The following is a 19,187-nucleotide window of genomic DNA, read 5'->3' as shown; positions in this document are numbered from 1 at the left end:
TTTCAAAAATTCCTTAAAAATTTTATCTTAAATTTTTGTGGGTCCGTAGTTGGTATACATATTTATGGGGTACATGGACATGCAATGCATCATAATCACATTATGAAAAATCGGGTATCCATCCCCTCAAGTATTTATCCTTTGTATTACAAACGATCCAGTTATAAGGAGTACATTTTTCAGTGCACCATCATAATGGATGCTTTTAATTCAAAACAGGCTAATTTAGTAGCAATAATGTGATACTTTCACTAAAGTGATAGAAAAATCAACACTGATATGTACCAGGGAGTCCCCTATATAGTTCTCTTAAAATAGTATTTTTAACGTCACAGTGGGAAGATGTTAAATATTTTATCCTATATATATGGAGTTTTGTATTTTGCTGAACAAACAAGCTTTGAAGTCAGATGTGTGTTTTTTGTTTTTTTTTTTTTTGAGGCAAGATCTCACTCTTTTGCCCAGGCTGGAGTGTAGTGGTACAATCTTGGCTCACTGTAGCCACGACCTCCCGGGCTCAGATGATCCTCCCACCTCATCCTCCCGAATAGCTGGAACTACAGTTGCGTGCCACAGTACCTGGCTAGCTTTTTGTATATTTTATACAAAATAGAGTCTTACCGTGTTGCTCAGGCTTGTGTCAAACTCTTCAGCTCAAGGGATCTTCCTGCTGGCCTCCCATAGTGCTAGAATTACAGGCATGAGCCACCATGCCAGGCCCAGACGTGTTTTAAATCCTGGTTTGTCACCCGTGAGCCAAGAGAACTTAGACAAGTTTTGTAGGCTCTCTGACCTTCCACTTTCTGATCTATAATAAGGGAATAACGATCCCTACTTTGTAGGAGTGTTGGCTGATGAAAAGAAGTAGGGGATGAAATCACATAGTGTAGTCCCTGGCACACAGTAAGCACTGTATGAATGTTAGAATATTAGAGATAAATCTATTTCAACAGAGAGCAAAGAAAAACAAGTAAAAGTAAATTTAAAAATTTAAAAATATGTAGATAAGTATTTTCAAGTTATGATTAGTATTTTGGAAACTGAAAATATTATGGACTTCATTCAATCATGTGGAAGTGTCCCTCAAATTTTCAGACAGATTGATTTAAAAGTAGTTTGAGAGTTGCGGTCAAAACCTTCTTCTTCTTCATGACCCATGAAGGATGAGAAAGACTGGCTAAGAAAACTGTTAGGATTATTTAATCCTCTAATTTTGAAAGTACTGTTTTTTAATATAATGAATAACTGACAGGAGAAAATAACCTTTCTGGTAATTTTTCTTAGATGCTCAGCTTCTGAAAGGGATATTCTTAAAGAGATACTAAAGTCAGTTTTTTATTTGTGAGTTCACTGAGGAAAATGGACTCCAAGAAGAATTCTGTTGTCTTCTTTGTTGTTGTAAAACCTTTTTTTTTAACTTCACCTATTGTGAAAAGGACTTTGAGCTGTCACGTGTGCAGTATGTATAATTTGGCCCTTTGGTTCCTTTGTGAGAAGCCTAATCTAGCAGAGGAGTATACTTGAGAACGAAATTACTTAAGTTTTTTGCTTTAGAAGGTTTGTAGTTTTCCTCAGTTTTCTGTCATTTGACTTACAACAAATATTTGGATTTGTAGCTCATTATAATGGAAATAGTTTTAGGTGATGTATGAACTTTTATGTATATAATCTAGTTTTTTAGTTAGTGGTTAAAATTGTAGATTGCCAGGCTCCTCCTCTGAAAATTCTGACTCAGTAGATCAGGATGGGATCCCAAATCTGCAGGGTATTTTTGTGTGTGTTTGTTTTTAGCATGCACCACATTTGAAGATCAACCAACCCATTGGAAGTGTTGGCTGAAACTCATGGGTTTCTTGGAAGTTAAACTTAGCTTTTCTCTACCATAAAACCTGAATTTGAGGAAATGAATGAGAGAGAATGATGTAAGAAGATAATAGGATCTACTGTCAGCTGTTTTTTTGTTTTTGTTTTTTTTCTAATAAAGAGACAGGGTTGTGCTATGTTGCCCAGGCTGGTCTCAAGTTCGTAGTCTCAAGTGATCCTCTTGCCTCAGCTATCATCAGCTTTGAATAAACATTGTGTGCTGATGGCCTTCTGCTCTCTTCGTGGTACTACTGGCTGTATTTTGCTTAGTAATTCTTTCCACTTGCAACCAATAGTCATAATGTTCCAGAGAGGAGGCCAGTAGAGTGTCTGTCATCCATGAGAAATAAAAATCAAGCAATCAAAAAATGGAAACATTTAGACACAGATGGGGACACTTGGACTCCTGATTGGGTGTTGATAGCATCTATGTCTATTAATAAAGCAGGACATTGTACTTAACATGAGAATGATGATAATTATCCTTCAAGGGTGAGAAAGCCTGTTGGGGCTCTGGACTCATAGATCTGTAAGACAGTGACAGTAGAGAGACTGCAGTCTGGACAGACCTGGATCAGATCCTATTTTATTGTTATTAATTGACTCGTGGGTGGAAGGCAGTTTATCTCCCTATTGAAGGCATACTGCAGAGTGAAACTGATGGTGGATGAGGCCGTGGTTGGGGGACCTCTCTACATGGTTATCTTCTATTAATTACTGACTGATTTTAGGGCTCACATTACGTGTTAACTCCCTACCAAAAGCAAATTTAGCAGAGCAATTAAGTTATTGAAGGGAAGTCTTCCAGTTGTATTGCTAGGACAATTAATTCACCCACCTAATGTTTTTGAGGGCCTACTTTTTGCCTGTCACAAAGTTCTGGAAATACTGTGGTGAAATTAGGAGACAAAACTGATGAGGAGACTGACACTGATCGATTTAGTTCAACAAATATGTAATTACCAAGTGAGATATGCAAAAGGAACAAGATTCCATGAGAGGATATGACAGAGACATCTAACCAAGCATGTTCATTATCTATTGCTAAGTTTTAGGGTAATTTCTTACTGAGAAAGCTAAAATGATATACTGTAATGATCTCATACAGTTTCTGAGGGTCAGGAATCCAGGAGTGGTATAGCTGGGTGGTCTTGGCTCAAGAACTCTCATGAGGATACAGTTATCTGTCGGGCAGGGATACAGTCATCTGAAAACACAGCTGGGGCTGAAGGATGGACTTTGACTATCACTTACATGGCTGTTGACAGGAGGCTTTAGTTCCTCACTATGTGTGACTCTTACCACGTGGTAGCTGGCTTCCCCCAAAGCAGATACTCCAAGAGGAAGACAGAGAGAATGCATAGAACCAAGGTGGAAGGAATAGTGTCTTATAACCTAATTCTAAGGGTAACATACTGTCACTTCTCCTATATTCTATTAGTCATCCAGACTAGGTTTGTTCACTGTGGAAAGACAATACACAAGAGTCTGAATACCAGGAAACGGGGCTCATTAGTGTCCACCTTGGAGGTCAACAACACACTGAGTATGGGGATTTGTTGGAAAGTTCTTCTGATAAGTTGCTGTTCAAGTTGACACACAAAGAATAAACAGGGGGAAGGAAGGGTACTTTGGTAGAGAGCCTTTCCCAGGTGGTCAGAGCATGGAATGTTTTGAAGCAGTGAACAAAGGCCAGTGCGGATTGAGCAGAAAGAGTCTGGAATCTGAGAGATGATGCTGCAGAGGTTGGCAGAGACCAGACCATAAAAGGACATGTCCTTTTAGGTCATATTAAAGATCTTGTTCTTTGGAGACTCAAGCTGGGGAATGACATAATCAGATTTACTTCGTGTTGGTTTTTACTTTTTAAAAAGATCTGTCTGCCTTCTGTGAATAGTGTGGATTATAGGTAGGGAAGCCAGCTTGAAAGCTATTATAGTAGTCTAGGCAAAAGATCATGGTGGATGAGAACATTGGCAGGAGAAATTGTAGTGAACTCATGAAATATATTTAGGAGGAAAATTGTCAGAATTTAGAGACAAAGTGAAGAGAGTTTTCCAGGATGATTTCTCAGGCTTTGGCTTTTATAATGAGATGGATGCAGATGGCATTCACTGATAATGAGAACTCTGAAAGTGGACCAGACTTATGAAATACATTACAGAACTGATCTTGAAATTAGTGACATCACTATATGTAGTGACTAAATGTCTCAGGTGGTTCAGGGCAGGGGGACCAGCAGGGAGGTATTTCTAAGAAAAATGTAATTCTAGTCTAAGTGACAAAAGCATGTTGCATTTTTAAAGCCATATGACAAATTTGGTTTTTATTTTTAATTTGTGTAAGTAGCTAATGTGTGGAAAAGTACATCAAAGATTTCTTGGTGTTTCTCTTTTGATGATCATTCTTGTCTTTCAAAGTGAGAAGATGCAGTCTTTTAAGTACCAGCTTATGTCTTGAAGTGTTAAGGTCCATTGGGATGTACTAGTTCACGCCTCTATTTCTCCGTTCCACTACTTCCAAACTAATTCACTAACTCTCTCTCATACAATCTCTCCCTATCACACACACACAAACACACATACATTCTTGTTTGTCAAAGAATCAAGTATGACATATAAAATTATAACATTTGAGAGTCTGCAGAGACCAACAGCTGATCATTCTTATATTCTAGGCAAGAAACATGTTAAGTGAATGCCTATTTTCACCAGGCTCTGTATCAAGGGCGTTTGGTTTTTTGTTTGTTTGTTTGTTTGCTTTGTTTTGAGACAGGGTCTTGCTCTGTCACCCAGGCTAGAGTGCAGTGGCATGAATATGGCTTACTGTAGCCTCAACCTGTGGGCTGAAACGATTTTCCTGCCTCAGCCTCCCAAGTAGCTGGGACTACAAGCACACATCACTATGCCTGGCAATTTTTAAAATTTTTTTGTAGCGAGGTAGTCTCACTTTGTTGCCCAGCCTGGTCTTGACTTGGCTCAAGCGTTCCTGCAGCCTTGGCCTTGCAAAGTGCTGGGATTACAGGTATGAGCCACCGCACCAGGCTGGGTGTTCATATTTTTTTTAATTTTTTAAATTTAACCTCCTCTCACCTATCAAAGATCTACTATGTTCAAGCAGTGTTCTAGGCATGTGCTACATACCAGGCAGTGGACATAGGAGCTCACCTCCCCATCCACTCCCATGAGTGAAAGGCAGAGAACAGGAGCCATTCCCTGTCCCTAATGTGAGGAGATATGACAAGAGCAGATGAATTTGACATGGCAGTAGTAGACAGGATAAGACTTATAAGGCATGGCCTCATAGCTATTCTGAGGCAGAAAGGAATTCCTAGAATACTATGTTAACCATGATATTAGCGATGATTGTCTTGTTTTGTTCATAGCTGATTCCCAAGCCTCTGGAAGGGCCTAGCATGGGTAGGCCTTTAAAATACATTTGTTGAAAAAATTGAATGAGTAAATCACCATTTAAAAAAAAAACTTTTAATTTTGAAATAATTTAGACTTGGAGAAAAGTTGCAAAAATTGTATGGAGCATTCCCATTTATTCTCCTCTCAGCTTTCCCTAATGTTGACATCTTACATAACCATGGTATCGTGATCAAAATCAAGAAATTAACATTGGCTATTAACTAAACCATGTACTATTAACACGTACAGTACTATTACCTAAACCATGACTATTTGGAGTTCACCATTTTCCCCTCCACTCATGTCCTTTTTGTGTTGCAGGATCCAATCCAGTGTCTCACCTTGCATATCTTTGTTATGTCTCCAGTGGAGACAGTTCCTTAGCCTTGCCTTTTCTTTCATGATGTTGACACTTTTGAAGAAATGTTCTGGTTATTCTGTAGAATGCCCTTCAGTTTAATTCAGGGTTGTCTGATGACTGAGGGTCCTTTGTGCTAGAAAGATTTCATGAAGGAAGGGGGACTTTTAGTGTGTTTGATGTAGGGATGAGACTTGGATGGACAGAGGGGTAGAAAGGAGATTTTTCAGGCAAAATGAACTGTGCCTAGAAGTATCTATTCTGGAGCACTTTGATGTTGTGTTGCTGCTTCTTTGCATGTGTAAATGATGGGTAGTCTTAGCTGACTTGTTAAGAGATGTGATCACCCTTATCCAGCGCCCTAATGCTTGGCGTCTTGTCTTTTCCCCATTGGTAAGAAAATAAGAATGTCTTCTTGGTTCATGCACAACCCCAGCCTCCAACAGACTCTTTGTTGTTGAATTCAGGCTTTGGTTTCCTGGGTGTCAAAGCTGATGTGCCTCTTGTCATCTTTTACCAGACTTTACTCAGACCTTCTCTAGTCTAGGGACATAGAAGTGTATTATTTATTTTGGAGATTATTACTGTTATATTTGCTAAGATTCAGCAAGCACTGCATGACTCTATATCACATAGTGTCCAAAGTGACTCTTGACCATGCCTTCTCAAAGGGAAGTGATGTCTCCCCTAAGGGAGGTGAACACTGGTTCTTAGGGGGTGAAACAAAGCTTACCCTTTTTATGTAGAAAGTACAGATGTACCTACAATACCTAAACAGATATACAGTATATCTGTGGTATTACAATATCATTGGAAAGCAGGGGTTGATTAGGAGAAAAAGAAATCTAAAAAAGCTAATTGGTTAGAGCCATAATGAAGAAAAGGGTGAGCAACACTACTGTAGTCCAAATGGTTTGCCTATATTGTCTCATTTAAATTTTACAACATTATCTTGAGGAAAGTATTCTCAGTTTCTTCATTTGTATTTTCTAATGGAGATAATGAGAATTAGTGAAACTGAGAATTAGCTCAAGGTCACAGAGCAAGTGAATATGGATCATGGGGATACCCAATCAGGACAGACAGACTCCAGAGTCCAAGGTCTAAACATAGTTCATTGCTGTCAATTTGTAACCTTACTCACATTAAAAAAACAATTAGTAAGTCCGTGGAAAAAATATATGCATATCCTAAAACCAGGGAAAAACTTTGTGAGGCTTATTCATTCATTTGTGTTAATATGTCGCATTGCACTACTGTTATTAGGGCTGATAATTATAGTGCACTCTATATATACTTGCAACATTGATGTCAGGATTCTGGTCAGGCACAAGTATATCATCACCGTGTCTATTCATTGTTACATCTCCATCATCTAAAACAATGCAGCACATACGAAGTGCTTTAAAAAAATGTGTTGAGTGAATAAAGGAGAAAGGATGTTATATTCAATAACATTTTTTCAAGACCAAACTGAATTCATGCTGTTTGATGTTAGGGCAATACTGTTTACACTTAAAAAATAAATAAACATGACCAAAATGTAGGACAAGACTCATACCTACCACAGAGAATATAAGTTCTGGGTGGCCAAGTGAGTTTGATGTAGAAACTGCCTCTAGCTACTTACACTCCAAATATATGACTTAATATTGTTATACCATGCATAGCTGATAGATTAAATCAGACTTAATTTTTCCATCCATCTTCAGGGGCTCAAAAAAAAAAATCCAACAACTCAGTATTGTTATTTTAAATAGAATGGTATTAATGCAGTTGAGTGAAGTTATAATTAAGGCATCTTTTTTTCTTTTTCATCTGAGTATCAAGAATAGCTATTTATGTTTGAAGTGGGGACTAAACATCCCTTAGATGTATGACCACACTGAACAGATCAGCAAAAACCTCAAGTTGCAGGAGGATGTAATTCCCTCTCCTGGAGAAATGTTACGTTTACCATCTGTGAACAGGAGACATAAGTTAATCAGTATATTACACAAAACCTATGAATTCATCTCATAATTAAACCAAGGCATAACACATGCATCTGGTTGAGGTATGTTGAAGGTTCATATGTCATGTCAAGAGTGGCTATGGAATGAATTAAGTTAGATTTCCTAAACTTCCCTCTATAGGCAGATGCAAATTTCAGTTTTCACAGGCCCTTCCCAAAGTAATTCATAGGATCAAGGCCCCAAGAAAAGCTAGATTTGCTCAAAGGAGACCCATTTTCATCTCTATGAGTGGAGACAGACAAAAGAATGGTGACATCACCACCAAGCCCTCATTTTCTTGTCCCCGACGGCATTTACCCATAGTCTTGAGAGGGCTTCTAAGAGAATCTATCATGAGTGCAAATGAAACCAGGAAGTTGTGTAGCTCAGAATCTGAGAGTAGTTAGGAATTTTGCTGGCTGCTTCAAAGGATAAACCACTCTTTTACCCCTGTATTAAATGCAAGCTTCTTTTGGAAATGGGTTCAAATATCTTTTTTCTCTAAATCATTGTTTGCTTTTAATTCTCATTTTCCCACTCCCCTGAAGCTTATCAGATTTGGCATAATTAGATGTTCATGTTGGGAAATTGGAACGGGCACACACACACACACACACACACACACACACGCACACACTCCTGAGCTGAGCCCTATTACCTGGACAGGCTGTACTCCAATCCACTTCATCAGAGAGGGTGGGTGCTTCAGGGCTTCTAATTACAGGCTTTCTGCCTCCTAACACTCAGCCTTCGAGAACCCTCTCAGCAGGAATGCTGTGTACTAGACACTCCATTCCACACAATGAATGACCTAATATAATTATTTGAAATTGAAAATCACTTTCACTCTGACGGGAATATCTCAACGCCTCCCCCACTTTGGAGTTAACAACTTACACATTCCTTTTCTGCCTCTTATCAGCATCGGGCTTATCTAGTCCTCTGATGAGCCCCACATAGGGAAATTGTACCAGCTTTGCTTTGGGGAACCTCTCATGTCAAATTACTCCTCTGTGTCTGCTTTAAAAAAAGAGGAGTAAATGTGATGTTACTCACTCTCTTAGCTAATGCATTTATGCATTTCCACACGTTGGAAGGAAGGTCTGTTTCAGAGGCTTAGGGTGGATTGTATAGTCTTCTGCTTCTGTAAGTCACATGAAAAAATCATTCTAATATTATGTGAAGTGTAACAAATAATTGCTTTTGGCTTTCTTCTTGGGTGTGTTAGTCCATTTTCACACTGCTATAAACTTCCCTGAGACCGGGTAATTTATAAAGGAAAGTGGTTTAATTGACTCACAGTTCCTCATGGCTGGGGAGTCCTCAGGAAACTTAGAATCATGGCAGAAGGGGAAGCAGGCACCTTAACAAGTCAGCAGGAAAGAAAAGCAAGCAAAGGGAGAAGAGCTCCTTACAAAACTGTTAGATCTCCTGAGAACTCACCATCATGAGAACAGCATGGCAGAAACCACCCCCATGATCCAGTTACCTCTCTCCCTCCACACATGGGGGTTACAGGTCCCTCCCTGGACACATGGGGATTACAATTCCAGATGAGATTTGGGTGGGGACACAGAGCCAAACCTATCATTGGGGATTCCATTACCATTTTTTTTTTTTTTTAAAGACAGGGTCTGTATTGCCCAGGTTGGAGTGTAGTGGCACAATCACAGCTCAGTGCAGCCTCAGACTCCTAGGCCCGTGCAATCCTCTCACTTCAGCCTCCCAAGTTGCTGGGACTACAGGTGCATGCCAACATGCCCAGCTAGGTTTTTTTTTGTTTGTTTTTGTTTTTTGTAGACACGGGGTCTCCCTCTGTTGTCAAAGCTGGTCACGGCCGGGCGCGGTGGCTCACGCCTGTAATCCCAACACTTTGGGAGGCCGAGGCGGGCGGATCACAAGATCAGGAGATCGAGACCACGGTGAAACCCCGTCTCTACTAAAAATACAAAAAATTAGGCCGGGCGCGGTGGCTCACGCCTGTAATCCCAGCACTTTGGGAGGCCGAGGCGGGCGGATCACAAGGTCAGGAGATCGAGACCACGGTGAAACCCCGTCTCTACTAAAAATACAAGAAATTAGCCAGGCGCGGTTGTGGGCGCCTGTAGTCGCAGCTACTCGGGAGGCTGAGGCAGGAGAATGGCGTGAACCCGGGAGGCGGAGCTTGCAGTGAGCCGAGATCGCGCCACTGCACTCCAGCCTGGGCGACAGAGCGAGACTCCGTCTCAAAAAAAAAAAAAAAAAAAAGCTGGTCACAAACTTGGGGGCTCAAGTGATCCTCCTGTCTTGGCCTCCCAGATTGCTGGGATTGTAAGCATCAGCTATGGTGCTTAGCTTTGGGAATTCCATTTCTTCTTGCCATTCCAGGTAGTGATGTGAGCATGCTGGGGGCCAATCCCAATTTAGCCAAATTGATTATTTCCCATCACTATTGCTGTGGTCCACCTGAAACTAAAACTAAAATTGTATATGAATAAAAGGAAGAGCTGCCCAGAGGTGACAGGTTCAAACAGGGCTCACTGGGATTTTCTTCTTGGCCTAAGGAGTCCAATTTCTTTCAAGTTTTATTCTTGCCAATGAAGAGGTGAGATATCATCCAGAACTCAAAAGGGTGTGATGCCCTCTTGGCCTTAGAAGTTTACTAAAAGCAGTAGCATGGAGAGACCAAGATCCAGGACTTTGCACTTGGACTGACCTGGGGCATTGCTCCAGCATTTCTTAGCTGAGTGACCTTTGGCAATTACTTAACCTCTCCAAGCTTTGTCTTTCTGATCTTTAATAAAAAGACAAATACTTAACGCCCTCCTGGGGTTTCTTGAGGGTGAGATGCGTCAGATTTGAGGCTAGAGAGTAGGGCCAGGATAGAAACGTAAGGGCCCTTGAATGCAGAGCTAATGTGGGTAGCTTTTCTTCTATGGAATGGGGCCAGCAGAGGTTTCCACTGAGAAGAGGGCAGATGTGATCCTGTCTGTATTAACCGAAGTGCCAGGTGGTGGACCCAGGATACACAGGCTTTTAAAATGTTCTGTACCAGAAGAGAATTTTTTGGCTCATAGTTATCACTTAATAAAATGGCAGATGCTATTTAATAATAATCATAAGTAAAATAGTGATGATGATGATAATGAAAGGTTCGGCTTTCTTCCTGCCATATTTCGAAGTCAACCCCACACTCCAGTGTTTGATCGGCTCCTCCATATTCATTTTAAGGTGGTAGCAGTTCTTGGTGGGCCCCTCTTACCCTGGCTACCCAGGGCCAGAACCATGTGACTCCCTTCCCCTAGTGGGTGCCCTGAAAGCCGTGTTTGTCCGCCACCCCCACCCCTGTCCAAGGCCCTGTGGATGGGGGCGGGCAGGCAGTCGCGCACTCCTGGGGGGTGTGTAGGGGGGTACCAGCCGCAGCCCAGAGTGTGAATAGCGCGCATTGACGCTGCTGCCGCCCGAGCGGGCTGGGGACACCCTGGCCGAGCCTCCAGCCTGCGAGCCCCATAAAAGGAGCAGCTGCCGCCGGGCCGCTCAGACGCGCGGGGATGAGGCGGGCGGCCACTGAGCGCGCGCCTGGGCTCCGGCAGTGACCGAGGCGGACCTCGGGGCCGCTCCGGGGTCCTCAGGTAACGGTTTTGTCCTTGGGTTTGGAAGTGACAGCAGGAAGAGGGGAGGTGAGGGGGTTAGGAAGGGAGGAAGGAGGCTGGGCGGGAATGAGGAAGAGGGAAGACGGAAAAAGGGAGGAAAGGGAAGGAAGGAGAAGGCGAGGAAGTGGCGGCGCCGGGGAGCTGCTGGAACGCGCTGCACTTGCCGCCTGCCCGGGCGTTCAAGTTCCCCCCTCCCGCCTTCCCGGGCTGGCGGTCGCGTCCCTCCCGCGCCCGGCGCTCGCAGCTCGGAGGCTCCAGCCAGCCATGTTTCTTGGGCGAGCATCTCTGGCCGCGCCGCGGAGCGCAGGGCCCGCGCGGGGACTGCCTTGGCTGCGGCGCCAGGGCAGGTGCAAGCAGACGCGGGCGGCCCATCAGCTGCAGGCTCGCTCCACCTGGGGCGGGAGTCCCTTGGAGTACAGTTTACTTTGGCTCCAATGGGTTGAGAGCCAGGTTCCCTTCCCCCTTGCTGCCTCCCGTTCCCGCCGTACCCGCTTCCCTGAACTGCTGCCACTTAATGAACTGTTGGCTCACCCCCACCCTTCCAGTAGCCTGCATTTTGAGCTTAAGAGTGTTGTTTGCAGCCGGGCGTGGTGGCTCACACCTGTAATCTCAGTACTTTGGGAGACCGAGTTGGGCGGATCATTTGAGGTCAGGAGTTCGAGACCAGCCTGCCCAACATGGTGAAACCCCGTCTCTACGCAAAATACAAAAATTAGCCGGGCGTGGTGGCGCATGCTTGTTGTCCCAGCTACTAGGGAGGCTGAGGCAGGAGAGAATAGCTTGAACCTGGGAGGCAGAGGTTGCAGTGAGCCGAGATCGTGCCAGTGCACTCCAGCCTGGGCGAGAGGAAGAGACTCCATCTCAAAAAAAAAAAAAAAAAAAAAAAAAAAAAGAGTGTTGTTTGCATAAAGCTGGGCTCAGCTGGAGAAAATGGAGATGAATTGAAATGGGAAGCCCTTTTATGCAGAGCCTTATTGTAGAGCCGCTTTTCTCCACTGGCCCTGAGCCTCTCGTGGTCCCCAGTGCAGGGAGAGGGGATAGTAGGGTGCCCAGGCCTTCTTGCGAGCTGTGTACCAGCTGCTCCTTCTCTCATTGGAATGCTTCATCTGTGGGCAGAAGGCTCCTCTGAGGTGGTGAGAGCCTCATTTCACCTGGGATGCCCCCAATACCCCATGGCTCCAGTTTCCATGGCTTCCTGCTCACTCACAGGAAATGTAACTTCTGGCAGTCAGGCCTATCTGCCATGAGCAGAGCTTCTTCCTCCAGAGCAAAGTGTATTCACATCAGGCTGAATGGGTTCCAGTCTGCAGGACTGGTTATTGCTCCATGGCTGCAGGAGGTTATTGGAGACCTTTGCTTGAGGAGCTCTAGGATGGTAGTTTTGGAGTTCCTCAATTACTTCATTTGTTCCTTATTTGAACATTGTTCTTAATTTTTCTTCATTGTTCTAAGCTCCTAATGAAGGTTCATAGTTGGCCTTTTTTCTCAACATGTGGTATGTTTGAACTCCAGGCTCTGCCCTGAGTCTGGAATAGAACATACCTGATTGTAATTCTGTTATGGAGTGAATATGGGCAGATAACCATAGTTGCAAGCTATATGGAGTATCTAAACATAGGCCAGACACTGTTATTCCTCTTCAATACACTCAGACACCAAGAATATCATTCCCACTAAACAGATAAACAGAAGTGGGATTTGTCCAGTGCACACAGCTACCATGTGACTGTGCTCGGATTTGAATCTAGGCAGTAGCCCTCCAGAGCTCCTACTTTTAACCCTGCCTCTTTGCAGAAAGTGGGCAGTACAGCTTCTCCATGGTTTCATTCTGGGGTACATCGAGGTGACCAAAAAGAATACCCAGCTGTGGAGTAGATAGATGTGGGTTGAATCATGGATCCCACATTTACAAAAAGCATCAGTTAATCTATATAAATCCTACATGATGTTTTATACTGTGGTAATAGATATAAAATGCCATTTCATAATTATAAGCAGGCATTATCAGATGTATTTAGAAGTTACAGTAGTGTCATACCCTTTATAGAGATTTTAAAGCGGAGGCCGTCTATGCTGACGTTCAACTCTGTCGCTTAGAGGTTGAATAAATGTGGCAAAGTATCTAAGCCGCTCTAAGAGTCAGCTTTCCTATCCTTCATTGAGTTATTTTGCGTAAGAGGTGCACTTAAAACAGCACGGAACCTGGCACACATTTTAGGTGCTCAAGAGATGTTGGGGTTATTGTTTTATAAGTCAGCATGGACTCTTGTATTGGGTATGTATTTATTATGTAAGATGGATTGATGTAACAGTGGTTCAGCATTACTCCTTCAGCTGCAGTGCATCATAGACCTTCTATGAACGTTAGCTTACATACATGTACATGCACCCTCACATGTATGCATACACACATATATACACATACATAGTGTCCAGAAGGTCTACATTTGAAATTATAAGAACTTAGTGAATTCTGACTTGTTCAGTAAGGGCCCTGTTTTTCTTGGCAAAGCAATCGTTGACCTTTTTTTTAAGGGTTAGAGAAACTTCAAAGTTAATTTTAAAGCTGTCTGAAAACCAGCTGGGAGAATTAACACCACACCTAACAGTTGCAAGGAAAAAAAAATGGATTGACTACGACATTTATTTTCTTCATAGGCTGTTAAAAACTGTAATGTAATTTGCTAAACTGTTACAAATAATCAACCGGAAACTTAACTTAGTTAAACAGTTCTAGAATGAATATCTTCCCTGATGTGATTGTATAGATGTTGATAAGTGAAAAATAAGTCATTGAATGAGGCATTTTCAAAATACAACCTTGACGTAGATGAACATGTTTTAAACAGCTCTTCAGGGTTTGGCCAAAATATTTGCTTATAAAAGAAGAGGATGCTGCAAGCCCAGTGTTCATAAAAAAGAATGTGCAAAGTGGAAAGCAAACTGAATGTCGATCCATAAAGGACTGTAAATTGTAGCATATACTTACAACAGCGTGAATATGCAGTTATTGAAATAATGAGGTATTGTTTATATGCTGTATGGAATGGCCCATTGAGATACCACCTCCATGGGGGCAAGAGTTTTGTCTGTTTTGACTGCTTTTTTAGTGGTTCCTAGAATAATTGTTAAATAACAAGTAAATGAACGTGTGAATATTGTTCAACGAGACAAAGCAAAGTATTTAACAGGGTCCATAGTTAGTGGCCGTTTATGATTTTAAATGTATGTATATATGCAAGTGTGCGTGTGCATAGAAAACATTAGTTGTTTCTGGGGAGGGACTGGAAGGCTATAGTTGAGAGGGAGGGAGATTTGCTTTTATAGTTTGAGAGAGAGAGTGTGTGTGTGTGTGTGTGTGTGTGTGTGTGTGTGTGTGTGTGTGTTTTAAATCATACCCCATTATGCCCATGTATTAATTAAAAATAAAAGTTCAGAGGACCTGGTTCCCCTGAGTTTGGTGTTATTTTTTATTCTGCATAACATAACCTTTCTGTGATCCCTTTACTACATACAGGCTGTTTAATTTTCTTGCCTCGGTTAAGTGCCTGCAAGCTTTTGGTGGGATAATCACATTTTTTTGAGGGGATGGGTGTCTACTAGATGGAATTCCTATATAACAAATGGTGCATCATCCTGTCTGTGGAGATTGCTCATGAGGGAGTCCTTTGGAGAAGTCTTCATGGACCTCTGACACCTTAGACCAAGCTAGGTCCTTCTTAGGAACCCTGTAGATACTTAAGAATGAATAGATGGCTAGAATATGAGTCACCTAAGAATTTATAATTTCATCACAATAAAGGCCTGTCTGAAAGTAAGCAAGTTTTGCTTCACTGTGGGTACTTCCTGGCCTTTGACACACATCTTATGTACAATTCCACTATTCTGACCTCTTGTCATTAGGTCTTTTAAGGAAGTAGTCTCCAAAGTGCGAGATGACCCATGAGAATACAGGAAGAAACCCTCAGGAGTTCCAGGTATATACATTTTTTAAATGTTACCTTTTTAATATCACATATACACCACATGTTACTGGTTTGCCATATTTTCCTCTCTCTCTCTCTCTCTGTCTTTCTCTGTCTCTCTCTCACTCTCTCTCTATTTGGCTGAACCATTGAAAGTAAGTTGCTGACATTATGCCACTTTGCCTTTGGCCACATTTTCCATTTCTTAAATTTCTTTTAAATTACTATGTTTTGGGATAGGTGTTAAATTTTTTTCTTACGGATTTGTCAGAAGTGACACATTATGAGGGGATGCCTATTGTAAGACTTGTGTCTGAAGTTTTCACATGTGTCCATTTCTAAGATTTAGGTCTTAATTTCTGTCATCTCTGACCATTTTGGTCAACTGAAACTAATGTACAAGTTTCTGTTGCAGCCCACCCCTTTCCAAAGATACAGATCCTCCTGCACTAGATGGTATTGATATAAATGACAGTGATGGTGAAGATATTAGCAACATGGTAACATGCATGTGGCTGTTTATATTTATAAATCACACTCACATGTATTACATAATCTACAAAATAACCCCATCAGGTTTGCATTATGTTTGTTTTCAGAAATAACCCTAATCATATTTCTTGCTTCTGAATATTTCTGACAGCTTATATATTCTTTGATATTTGGGAACTGGCCTGGTACTATCAGGCATTGGGGTTGCTCGTGGCTTGGTGATGGATCAAAACAAAAACGAGACCCCTTGTAATCACGCCTTAACACAGACAAAACATGAAAAGTGTCCAAACCACAAAAATGACCACACATCCTCCCATTCTGGCTAATATGAGTGACGGCTGCTTCTTTAAATATTATAGTTGTAGCATAGCTTCCTTCTTTCTGCATGCTAGGTAAGATTTATTAGGAAACACAATCATAGAATTACCTCCATGTCTTAACAGCATCTAGTCCAGAACAAAGCCCTACTTCCTTGAACCCTCCCCCAAATCACGTAAAGTTACCCAACACATGTGCAACTCCTATAAAAGTTCTTTGCAATCTCCTCTTTCTGAGATCCCACAGTTCCTCACAGTGTGCATTATCCCTGCTGCATTGAGTGATAAATTGACTAGTACGACTACAGGTATGTTCCTAATGGTCTCGGAAGCATTTGCTATTTAGTTGTTTACAAACAGAAGAACTTTCCAGAAGTCATTGGGTAATATTTTATGGTAAAATACAGCATTTTAAAATAAAGTAGTCATTATTTATTATAATTTGTAAAATATAAAAATATAAAAGGCACCAAGAATGAAAGAAAAATGTACATTAATTTCATAATCCAGGAATAATCTTGTTGAATATCTGGATATATCTTCTTTATATATCAGCTTCTATGTCTACTATACCTCTCTCTCTCCCCATATATACCCACACACATACACACACTCATACACATGAGACATAGATAATTGGTATCATCCTGTGTATGTGGTTTTTTATCCTGCTTTTTTCATTTAACATGATTATCATGACTATTTCTTATACAATCTGATTTTCCTCCAAACATATTTTTAATCATTAGTATCTTGTCATATGAGAACAGAAAGGTGTTCATTCGTTTTTCTGTCTAAAATGATTGGGTTTTCCTTTTTAAATAGCTGTGATAAACATCTTCATGTTTTTTATTATTATTATACTTGTAAGTTCTGGGATACATGTACAGAATGTGCAGATTTCTTACATAGGTATACACGTGCTGTGGTGGTTTGCTGCACCCATCAACCCGTCATCCACATTAGGTATTTCTCCTAATGCTGTCCGTCTTGTAGCCCCCCAACCCCAACAGACCCCACAGTGTGTGATGTTCCCCTCCCTGTGCCCATGTGTTCTCATTGTTCAACTCCCACTTATGAGTGAGAACATGTGGTGTTTGGTTTTCTGTTCCTGTGTTAGTTTGCTGAGAATGATGGTTTCCAGTTTCATCCATGTCCCTGCAAAGGACATGAACTCATCCTTTTTTTATGGCTGCATTATATTCCATGGTATATACGTGCCACATTTTCTTTATCCAGTCTATCACTGATGGGCATTTGGGTTGGTTACAAGTCTTTGCTATTGTGAATAGTGCTGCAGTAAAAATATGTGAGCTTGTATCTTTGTAGTAGAATGATTTATAATCCTTTGGGTATAGACCCAGTAATGAGATTGCTGGGTCAAATGGTATTTCTGGTTCTAGATCCTTGAGGAATTGCCACACTGTCTTCCACAATGGTTGAACTAATTTACACTCTCACCAATAGTGTAAAAGTGTTCCTATTTCTCTACATCCTCTCCAGCATCTGCTGTTTCCTGACTTTTTAATGATAGCCATTCTAACTGATGTGAGATGGTATCTCATTGTGGTTGTGATTTGTATTTCTCTAATGACCAGTGATGATGAGCTTTTTTTCATGTTTGTTGGCCACATAAATGTCTTATTTTGAGAAGTGTGTGTTCATATCCTTTGCCCACTTTTTGATGGGGTTGTTTGGTTTTTTTTCTTGAAAATTTGTTTAAGTTCCATATAGATTCTAGGTATTAGCCCTTTGTCAGATGGATAGATTGCAAACAAGTTCTCCCATTCTGTAGGTTGCCTGTTCACTCTGATGATAGTTTATTTTGCTGTGCAGAAGCTCTTTAGTTTAATTAGATCCCATTTGTCAATTTTGGCTTTTGTTGCCATTGCTTTTGGTGTTTTAGTCATGAAGTCTTTGCCCAAGCTTATATCCTGAATAGTATTGCCTAGGTTTTCTTCTAGGGTTTTATGGTTTTAGGTGTTATGTTTAAGTCTTTCATCCATCTCCAGTTAATTTTTTTATAAGGTGTGAGAAAGGGGTCCAGTTTCAGTTTCTGCATATGGCTAGCCAGTTTTCCTGACACCATTTATTAAATAGGGAGTACTTTCCCCATTGCTTGTTTTTGTCAGGTTTGTCAAGTCATATGGTTGTAGATGTGTGGTGTTATTTCTGAGGCCTCTGTTCTGCTCCATTTGTTTATGTAACTGTTTTGGTACCAGTACCATGCTGTTTTGGTTACTGTAGCCTTGTAGTATAGTTTGAAGTCAGGTAGTGTGATGCCTCTAGCTTTGTTCTTTTTGCTTAGGATTGCTCTTTTTTGGTTCCATATGAAATTTAAAGTAGTTTTTTCTAATTCTGTGAAGAAAGTCAATGGTAGCTTGATGGGGCTAGCATTGAATTAAAACTTACTTTGGACAGTATGGCCATTTTCATAATGTTGACTCTTCCTGTCCATGAGCATGGAATGTTTTTCTGTTTGTTTGTGTCCTGTCTTATTTCCTTGAGCAGTGGTTTCTAGTTCTCCTTGAAGAGTTCCTTCACATCCCTTGTAAGTTGTATTACTAGATATTTAATTTTCTTTGAAGCAATTGTGAATGGGAGTTCACTCATTATTTGGCTCTCTGTTTGTCTATTATTGATGTATAGGAATGCTGGTGATTTTTGCACATTGATTTGGTGTCCTCAGACTTTACTAATGTTGCTTATCAGCTTAAGGAGATTTGGGGTTGAGACGATGGGGTTTTCTAAATATACAATCATGTCATATGCAAACAGGGACAATTTGACTTCCTCTTTTCCTAATTGAATACCCTTTATTTCCTTCTCTTGCCTGATTGCCCTGGCCAGAACTTCCAACACGATGTTGAATAGGAGTGGTGAGAGAGGGCATCCCTGTCTTGTGCCCATTTTCAAAGGGAATGCTTCCAGTTTTTGCCCATTCAACATGATATTTGCTGTGGGTTTGTCATAAATAGCTCTTATTATTTTGATATGTTCCATCAGTACCTAGTTTATTGAAAGTTTTTAGTATGAAGTGGTGTGGAATTTTATCAAAGGCCTTTTCTGCATATATTGAGATAATCACGGGATTTTTGTCATTGGTTCTGTTTATGTAATAGATTACGTTTATTGATTTGCGTTATGTTG

General features: G+C 41.1%; 1 protein-coding gene across 45 annotated transcripts in view; it reads left to right on the top strand.

Moving 5' to 3' along the window:
* The window catches only part of MAGI1 (membrane associated guanylate kinase, WW and PDZ domain containing 1), a 678,422-nt gene that overhangs the window by 476,555 nt on the left and 182,680 nt on the right, over positions 1–19,187 (top strand). For 10 of the 45 annotated variants that reach the window (XM_077993299.1, XM_077993297.1, XM_077993295.1 and 7 more), the window contains exon 1: positions 11,147–11,239. The exons of 33 other annotated variants lie outside the window; for them this stretch is intronic. The gene's annotated coding sequence lies outside the window, so the exon portion shown is untranslated. Of the gene's footprint in view, positions 1–11,146; positions 11,240–15,163; positions 15,238–19,187 lie in introns of those variants that run through there. 2 more of the 45 variants (XM_077993300.1, XM_077993292.1) reach the window with 1 other exon arrangement.

The sequence above is a fragment of the Macaca mulatta genome, chromosome 2 (genome assembly GCF_049350105.2).
Source record: "Macaca mulatta isolate MMU2019108-1 chromosome 2, T2T-MMU8v2.0, whole genome shotgun sequence".
Taxonomy (NCBI): domain Eukaryota; kingdom Metazoa; phylum Chordata; class Mammalia; order Primates; family Cercopithecidae; genus Macaca; species Macaca mulatta.
This window is presented reverse-complemented; position numbering and strand designations above follow the sequence as displayed.